Source organism: Phyllobates terribilis, unplaced genomic scaffold, assembly GCF_046119375.1.
Source record: "Phyllobates terribilis strain yellow unplaced genomic scaffold, ASM4611937v1 Scaffold_277__1_contigs__length_2500907, whole genome shotgun sequence".
NCBI lineage: Eukaryota > Metazoa > Chordata > Amphibia > Anura > Dendrobatidae > Phyllobates > Phyllobates terribilis.
In genome coordinates this window covers 1,817,301-1,827,123 of record NW_027363037.1, presented here as the reverse complement: position 1 = coordinate 1,827,123, position 9,823 = coordinate 1,817,301, and positions in this window count along the sequence as shown.

Genomic DNA, 9,823 nt, shown 5'->3' with positions numbered 1-9,823 from the left:
ACATTTTTACAAGCGGCTTCTATGCGTCTCTATGTGCGGATGGTACCCAGTTCTGGAGGAGAGGAGACTCTGATCCAGACCTGGGTACCATTGTACCTGTAAAAAAAAGAATAAAATAACAAATAAAGTTTATATTCACCTGTCCGGCGTCTTCTCTCTGAATGCCAGCAGCGCTGAAGTACCTTCGGTGACGTCACAGTCATGTGACCGCAGGCCCTTCACCGCTCTGTCTCGCGATATGCCGGCAGCCGGGAACCAGCCAGGAAGCAGCGCTGCAGCCACGCCGGGGCCTCGGGGGTAAGTATAGCTTTATTTGTTTTAATTTTTACGGTTCACACTGTATAAATCCATGCTGTTTCCATGGATTTATACAGTGTGACCTAGTTGTCAAGCACTTTCCAAGTGATGCTAATCGCCTGGAAAGTGCTTGTCAATCTGCATGCGGAAATGCATGTGAATCCGCATGTGGATCCGCATGTATTCTGCAGGAAAAAAGCATGCACAATCTGCATGCGTTTTTTTCTGCCAGGGAGATGCAGAAATGCTGCAGAAATTTTCTGCTTCATTTCTGCATCGTGGGCACATAGCCTAAAACACAAAATATCTTCATATGGTGAGGAGTTGTGTTGTGTTTTCATCATTTACATTCTAGCGTGGTGATCACATAAAATGTAAAATTCCTATTAAATAATTACTGAATGACAGTAGCCTGTATCCCTGGAGGACAAGTCATTTACCGCTTCACCAGGTTTGATGTTCTAATGCATTTAGATGTTTCAGTATTTGTATATATGTATATATTTTTTCCCCCCTTAAGGGTATTCAAGCGCAGACGGTGACCAACTTCTTCCTCGCCTTTGAAGCACAGCTTTCAATTATTCCTGTCGTAAACAAGGTAAAAAGCTTAGAGCCGAGCACTATCAGACTCCTTCAGTCCCGCAGCAGGTAAATCTGTGAACATCGCCGGCACTGCTGCTGTTCCTAGCACCGATCCCTCTATGAGCGGCTGTGCAGTAATGAAGGCAGGATTCACCCCAAACTTGCTCGTCTTTTTTTTCGATTTCCAGTTCTGGTAATTAGTTATACACATGTGTATATCCAGTGGTCAACTCAAAACCTGTGTATGGAAAATGAATTGTTTGCTGTATGCATCGCATTTGTAGCATGCACACTGTTCATTTCATTATGGAGCGGAGTAGGAGGAGACTTTCATTACTGTTCCCTTTACTTCCTCCCTGCTGATAGGAAATGCCATGCTGTTTGCTTGTGTCCTGTGATTACAGCAGCCTGCAACAGTTTTCAAGCGTGCACTTCCCGGCTCAGGCATCAAGCAGTAAATGATAAAATTAAAACGCTGCTATCCCTTTGTTAGTCACTTTTTTATCTTCTTCCCCTTCTACGAATGCTGTAGTCCGTTATTCTAGAACTGCTCTGAAAATGGTTCTCTCTGGAGTGTTGGGATTTGGGTTTAGGGTGGGTTAGGGAATTGAAGTTCAGATACTTTGTTCATGTTTTATACTATGGAATTACTATGTCATGTATGTTATTTGAAAGATGGAAAATTTGTATTTGGAGTTTTTCAATAAAAATTATTTGATTAAAAAAAAATCATGAAATTAAAATTCCTCCCGTTCTTGAGAAAGAATAGGATTTTTACTAAGAGGTAAATTGCACATTCCTTGTTTTACAGGCACTTTACATTTTTGCTAGTTTTGTGCGATTACACAATTCCTTTTAAAGGCCAGTGCCAGTTGTACATCTCTCCCTAAAGCCTTGCTCAGCACTATATTTTATGCCAGTTTTATTATATGGTTTCTAGATTTTGTCCAGCTTTGATAAATAATTAGTATTTATACTTTTGCTTTTAGGCTGCGTGCCCACGTTGTGGATTACAAGCGTTTTTGATGCGGAATTTCCGCAGCGGAAATGCTTGTAAAACGCATGGTAATCCGCACCCCATGGTCCCCAAGGGGATTCCGCAAGTTCTATGCACATGCTGTGGATTTTTCCGCGGCTTTTATGCTGCGTTCAAAAATCCGCAGCATGTCAATTAATTTTGCGTTTCCGCAAGCGAAATTGCCTTGTGCAATGCATTAAAAACGCAAGGCAATTCCGCATGTGGAATACGCGAGATAAACGCACGAAAAACGCGCGATAAATGCGTGCGGAATTCCGCATGCGTTTTTCCGGGAGAGGACTTGCAGAAATGAAGCAGAAATTTTCTGCTTCATTTCTGCAACGTGGGCACATAGCCTGAGGCTGAGTTCACACGATGCGTTTTTCATGCGTTTCCACGGCATTTTTGCAGTTGCGTAAACGCCGCGGAAACGCATGAAAAACGCATGGTAGAAGGGCAGCAATGTTCCCCAATTGAAATCCGCATGTGCAGGTTTGCCTTGGTTAAAACTGCACAATCCTTTACTGGACTGGTCTACTAATGAGATTAAGTCTTGGAGTCCTAAGTGCTATGATAAATGTTGTAATGGTCGCATTGCGGCTGTGGAAAAAGGAGAATTATCTGTACCTATTCAGGATTTTTGGAAGGTTTTTTCAGAGGAGGAGTCGCAAGTTTTACCTCCTCATAGGGACTATGATTGCACCATTGAGTTTGTTTCTGGAGCTACTCTTCCCAAGAGTCGCTTATTAAATCTGACTATCCCTGAAAGAAAGGCCTTGGAGGAATACATACAGACGAGCTTGGCTGCTGGTCACATTAGACCTTCTAAGTCGCCTGTGGCCGTTGGATTTTTCTTTGTTAAAAAAAAAGACGGTGGTTTACGTCCATGTCTGGACTTTCGTGAAATTAATAAGATTACCGTACGCAATTCCTACCCATTGCCGTTAATTCCAGACTTGTTTAACCAGTTAGTGGGGACCAAGTGGTTCTATAAAATTGATCTCCGGGGGGCATACAATTTGTTACGAATGAAGGAGGGTGATGAATGGAAAACTGCTTTTAACACTCCGGTAGGTCATTTTGTGAATCTGGTGATGCCCTTCGGTCTTACCAATGCACCCGCGTTTTTTCAGAACCGTATTAATGACATCCTGAGACCTTTGATTGGCAAGAATGTAGTTGTGTATTTGGATGACATTCTGATTTATTCACCAGATCTGGATTCCCATTGGCAGAGCGTACGTGAGGTGTTGCAGTTATTGAGTGATAATTCACTTTTTGCTAAGCTGGAGAAATGTGAGTTTGCTGTGCAGAGAATTAGTTTTTTGGGCTACATTATCTCCAGCGAGGGCTTTGAGATGGACCCGGTGAAAGTTCAGGCTGTGCAGGAATGGCCTAGGCCTATTGGTTTGAAATCGATACAGAGATTTTTGGGTTTCGCCAATTATTACAGGAAATTCATTAAGAATTTTTCTATAATTGTTAAGCCACTGACTGATCTCACCAGGAAAGGTGCGAATACGGTTCAGTGGACTACTGAGGCCATTGAAGCTTTTGTGTATCTCAAGGAGAGGTTCAGTTCTGCCCCCATCCTTATGCAGCCTGATGAGACCAAGCCTTTTTTGGTCGAGGTTGATGTTTCTTCGGTGGGGGTCGGTGCAGTTTTGTCTCAGGAGAACAAGGATGGAGTACATCCCTGTGATTTTTTTTCAAAAAAATTTTCAGAAACCGAACTTAATTACGATGTTGGTAATCGGGAATTGTTGGCTATTAAACTTGCGTTTGAACATTGGCATAATTTCTTGGAAAGTGCTAAATTTCCTGTTCAGGTTTTCACAGATCATAAGAATTTGATCTATCTGGATGCTGCCAAACGCTTGAATGCCCGTCAAGCTAGGTGGGCACTTTTTTTTTCTCGGTTTAATTTTTCTGTTACCTATATCCCTGGTACTAGGAATGTTAAAGCCGATGCTTTATCTCGCAGCTTTTCCCCCATGGTTGGTACCGAGGAGGAGGAGAGCATTTTACAGGAAGGAGTTGTGGTAGCAGCATTAGACTCTGTTTTGGAAGAAGGGATTCTGAAAGCCCAAGAGGATGCCCCATCTAACACTCCTCATGGGAGATTGTTTGTGCCTAGAACCTCTAGGAGAGATTTGTTTGTGGGGTATCATGAGTCTCGGTTGGCAGGTCATCCAGGAATTTCTGGGACTAAGAGACTTATCAGTTGCAGTTTTTGGTGGCCCGGGTGGCAGAAGGAAGTCATCAAGTGGGTGCGTCAGTGTACGGTGTGTGCTAGGTCAAAGGCTTCCCATACCCCTGCTGCGGGGTTGCTTTGACCTCTGGAGGTTCCTAGTGCGCCTTGGACGCATTTGGCAATGGATTTTATTACTGACCTTCCTGTGTCCGAGGGTTTCACTGACATCTGGGTGGTCATGGACCGTTTTAGCAAGATGTGTCATTTGGTTCCATTCATTAAGCTACCCTGCGCTAAGACACTCGCTAAGGCGTTTGTTAAGGAAATTGTCAGGCACCATGGCGTTCCCACCGACATTGTTTCTGATAGGAGACCTCAGTTTGTGGCTCGCTTTTGGCGTGCTTTTTATGACAGGTTGGGAGTCCATTTGTCATTTTCGTCTGGTTATCATCCTGAGTCTAATGGACAGACTTAAAGAAAGAACCAGGATGTGGAACAGTTTTTGCGTTGATTTGTGGCAGACAATCAAGAGAGGTGGTCTGAGTTTCTGCCACTCGCAGAATTTGCTCTTAACAACCATACATCCTCCTCTGCTGGGTGTTCTTTTTTTGTTGTACTGGGAGACATCCGTCTTTTGGTTCGTTCTCCAAATTGCGGTCGGCGGTGCCGGAGGAGGAGAATTTTTCCGGTGATTTGGAGAGAGTTTGGACTAATGTACGTTGTAACCTTCAAGAGGCTAACAAAAAGTCCAAGAAGTATTTTAAGAGGAAATGTAAAGAGGTTTTGTTTACTGTGGGTGACATGGTTTGGTTGTCCTCAAAGAATCTGCGATTGAGGATTTCCTCTAAAAAATTGGGTCCGAAGTTTGTGGGGCCTTTTAAGGTGCTTCAGGTGGTTAACCAGTCTGCTGTTAGGTTGGAGGTTCCCTCCTCCTGGAAGATTAATCCTGTGTTTCATGTTTCCTTGTTGAAAAAGGCTGATGTATCGGATAGGGAGGCCACTGTCACAGTTCCTCCGGTGGTGGAAGACGGCGAATATGAAATTTCTCGTATCCTGAATTCCAGAGAGCATAGAGGGAGATTGCAGTATCTCGTCGCTTGGAAAGGTTTCGGTCCCGAGGAATAACTCCTGGGTTAAGGCGGATGATGTCTCTGCCCCTAGACTTGTCAGAGCTTTCCACAGGAGATTTCCAGATAGGCCTGGGCCTGGAGGATCCGGAGGATCCTCATAAAAGAGGGGGTACTGTTAGAACCCTCCTGTTTGTTTTTGTTTCTATCTTGTGTTTTGCGGTCACGTGACCATCTTCCTATTTATTCCAGCTCCGCCCTTCTGGCCTTGCTAGACTTCAGTGTTGTTTAGACTGTCTTTCTAGCCAGGTGCTTTTGTGCCTATCTATCTCTAGTTTGCTTGGTCCTCTGGACCTCTAGTACTTTTGTCAGTTTTTCTTTTGCTCTGCAACAACTTCTGTTAGGAGGTGTCCCATTTTTGTCCCAGTCCTTAGTTCTTTTAGGGACCCCTTCCTTTCTCTATAGGTCTCCGTTCAGACTAGCCGAGGACGAAGGCGGGTCTGTTCACAAGGAACAGGTTGCCTGCTACAACGTAGGGACTCAGCTTAGTCTTACTGTGGGGACAGCTCTCCCCTTCTTTCCCTAGTTTATGTTGCAGATCATAATAATCTTGGATCTACTCATACTTAACAGACAGAACCTTCAGTGTTTCTCACTCACACACCACCTCCTCATCTCGCATCCTATCTGTCAGTGTTCCCCAAGGTTAAGTCATAGGACCCCTGCTCTTCTCCATCTACACCTTCGGCCTGGGACAGCTCATAGAGTCCCACGGCTTTCAGTATCATCTCTATGCTAACGACACAAAGATTTACCTCTCTGGACCTGATATCACCTCCTTACTAACCAGAACCCCAAAATGTCTGTTCGCTATCTCATCCTTCTTCTCTGCTAGATTTCTAAAACTTAACATGGATAAAACAGAATTCATCATCTTTCCCCCATTTCACTCAGCCTCCCCATCTGACCTATCCATCAAAATCAATGGCTGTCCACTTTCCCCAGTCCCACAAGCTCGCTGCATCAGAGTAACCCTGGACTCTAACCTCTCCTTCAAGCCACATATCAAAGCCCTTTCCTCCTCTTGCCGACTCCAACTCAAAAACATGGATCCGCATATTCCTCAACCATGAATCTGCAAAAACACTAGTGCACGCCCTCATCATCTCCCGCCTCGACTACTACAACCTCCTGCTCTGTGGCCTCCCCGCTAACACTCCCGTACCCCTCCAATCTATCCTAAACTCTGCTGCCCGACTAATCCACCTGCCTTCCGCCTACTCCCCGGCCTCTCCTCTCTGTCAAATGGTTCACCGACTCCCCATTGCCCAGAGACTCCAGTTCAAAACCCTAAGCGTGGCATACCAAGCCATCCACTACCTGTCTCCTCCATACATCTGTGACCTAGTCTCCCGGTACACACCTACACGCAACCTACGATCCTCACAAGATCTCCTTCTCTACTCCCCTCTTATCGTTTCTTCTCACAATTGCATACAAGATTTCTCCCCTGCATCCCCCCTACTCTAGAACTCTCTACCCCAAAACATCAGACTCTCGCCTACCGTGGAAACCTTCTAAAGGAACCTGAAAACCCACCTCTTCCGAAAAGCCTACAACCTGCAGTAATCATTGCTCCACCACACCGCTGCATGACCAGCTCTACCCTCACCTACTGTATCCTCACCCATCCCTTGAAGATTGTGAGACATCGCAGGTAAGGTTCTCTCTCCTCCAGTACCAGTTTGCCATTGCGTTTTTGTTCAAGATTTTTGCAATTGTGTTTGCTATGTATACCCACTTTTTCACATGTAAAGCACCATGGAATAAATGGAGCTAGAATAATAAATAATAATAATAAAGTGCCACACACAGTGTCCTGGTATCTCATCCATGCTCTTTCTATTTTATCTTTCATTTGCAGAGATATTAGCAATGAAAGTATTTGGCGCCTAATGAGTTAAAAAAAATTAAGTCCAAGTAGATGTTATCAGAGTTTTCACTGGGGGTGAGAAATTCTTCTCCCTGCATGATGCTGACCAATTATAAGCAGACGACAACACTGAAAAGAAAGATGATCACATCCCCACCATAGCTTAAAGCAGATTTCTCAGTGTCTAAGATGTAAGGATACAGACCTGGTCTCCTGGGCTAACCTCCTGCATGATTAGAGCACACAACTGACTAATACCTTTCAGTTAAGGTCTATGTGGGTGAAGGGGCAGCACAAGAGAGTTTAGTTGTGCAACATTACAAACCTTTCTAACAGCTTTCCTCCTCTTATGGCCCTCTCACCTCTGCTGTTCTGCGCCTATCCCAAACTGCCTGTCCAGAAATGAGAGCACAGTGTCAGTATCACACTTAGATCCGTTGTGCTCAACTTGTACTCATTCTGCAGTGAGATTAGAGCAGACTGTCATTGCATTTCACCATAGAAGTAACCCAGAACACACTGCTCCTGTGTGAGGTGTAATAACAGCCTAATATCACTGTAGAAAGAATACAAGTTGCTTGAGCACAGAAGACATAAGTGTGATACTGGCACACTCCATAATCAGGAGAGTCAATAAAAGGGTTTGTAATGTGACACAGAGAAACTCAGCTGTGCGGCTCCTTCCTTGTCTAAGAGCTGTTACCTCTGCTTTCTAATCATGCAGAAGGTTAGACCAGGAGATCAGGACTCTCCATCATTACACATCTTAGGCTAGGTTCCCACGATGAGCTTTTGGTGAGTTTTTGATGTTGCAGAATTTCTGCACCCATTAAGATAGGTTACTTGCATTATTTCTAAAATATGCAGCGAAAAAACTCACTAAAAACTCATTGTGAGAACGTAGCTTTATACCCTAAGAAACCCGCTTTGAGCTATGGTGGGGGCGTGTTCTTCTTTTCTTTGTGTTGCTGCTTGCTTATGATTGGTGAGCATCATACAGGGGAAATCTGCAGCATATTTAAGGATTTCTCACAAGCCTCATTCGGGTAAATGCAAAAAGGTAAATAAAATTACCAAAATTTCAATAACAAAAGTGCAGCTATACCTACAGCGTATTCACACCCAGACTATAAGATTATGGCCGGTCTCTGGGTGGGTGTTTTCTTACACAGTAGTCAGAACCTACAACATTGTGGTGCCTTGCATTACATGGGCTATACTAAGGGAGTGCCTGTCAGCATAGAGCGAATACGTCCATATACCGAGCAGCAGAAAGTGTAAGAGAAGAATTATAGAAGGATGGACCATAGTGGAGCATTCCGGACTGGAGCAACATAAGGAGCCAGAAGGCTTCCCCCCGGTATTCCATGCTATGTGCTTCTTATAAAGTGACCTCTCTCCATAGACCCCTCTGTGAAGACCACCCCCTTATCCAGATGATACATTCTCACTTCCACCATATATAATGCAGACTGGCCATTTTATTTTTTTTTCAGAAAATCACCAATTTTGGGTCGTCAGCTGTAAAAGAAGAAATGCTTTACACCAGTGCTGGGAACCTATGGCAGCGTGCAGAGGGGGCAGCAGAGCCCTCCTGGGGGGCACCATGGCCGCAGCACTAGCGCTACTGGATCGGGCCGGCGGGGAGAACTCTGAGCCGCCGAGTGCCGGCACCAGCTCCGCTACTGCAGCTAGATGTGCGATCTCTCTCGGACGGAAACACATCGAGCTGAAGTGTATTGCAGCTCACGAACTAGCCAGGCCCGTGCACTGCAATACACGCTGCCGGCCAATCAGAGGCCAGCGGCTTCCGGTCAATCAGAGGCCAGCATGAATTCGGCCGGACAATCAGAGGCTAGCGGCTTCCGGACAATCAGAAGCGGCTGCCGGCCAATCAGAGGCCAGGGCTGCCGGCCAATGAGAAGCCAGTATGACGTCGGCCGGTCAATCAGAGGCCAGCGGCTTCCGGTCAATCAGAGGCCAGCATGAATTCGGCCGGACAATCAGAGGCCAGCATGACGTCGACCGGTCAATCAGAGGCCAGCGTCTGCCGGACAATCAGAGGCCAGCATGACGTCGACCGGCCAATCAGAGGCCAGCGGCTTCCTTCCAATCAGAGGCCAGCATGAATTCGGCCGGCCAATCAGAGGCTAGTGGCTTCCGGACAATCAGAAGCGGCTGCCGGCAAATCAGAGGCCAGCATGACGTCGGCTGGCCAATCAGAGGCCAGCGGCCGCTGGCCTCTGATTGGCCGGCAGCGTGTACTGCAGCGCGCACGGACCTGGCTAGTACGTGCGCGGCAATACACTTCAGCAAGATGTGCCGACTACAGGAGAGGACGCTGCGCGGGAGAAGAAGGAAGGTGAGGAGGAGGGTTTATTATGTGTTTTTTTTTTTTTTAATATGCGATGCACAATGGCTGGGGGGGAGAGGGAGCATGTATACCAGGACTGAGGGGAGGGCCAGCATATATACCAGGATTGAGGGGAGGGCCAGCATATATACCAGGATTGAGGGGGGGGGGCAGCATATATACCAGGATTGAGGGGAGGGCCAGCATATATACCAGGATTGAGGGGAGGGGGGAGCATATATACCAGGATTGAGGGGAGGGGGGAGCATATATACCAGGATTGAGGGGAGGAGGGAGCATATATACCAGGATTGAGGGGAGGGCCAGCATATATACCAGGATTGAGGGGAGGGCCAGCATTTATACCAGGATTGAGGAG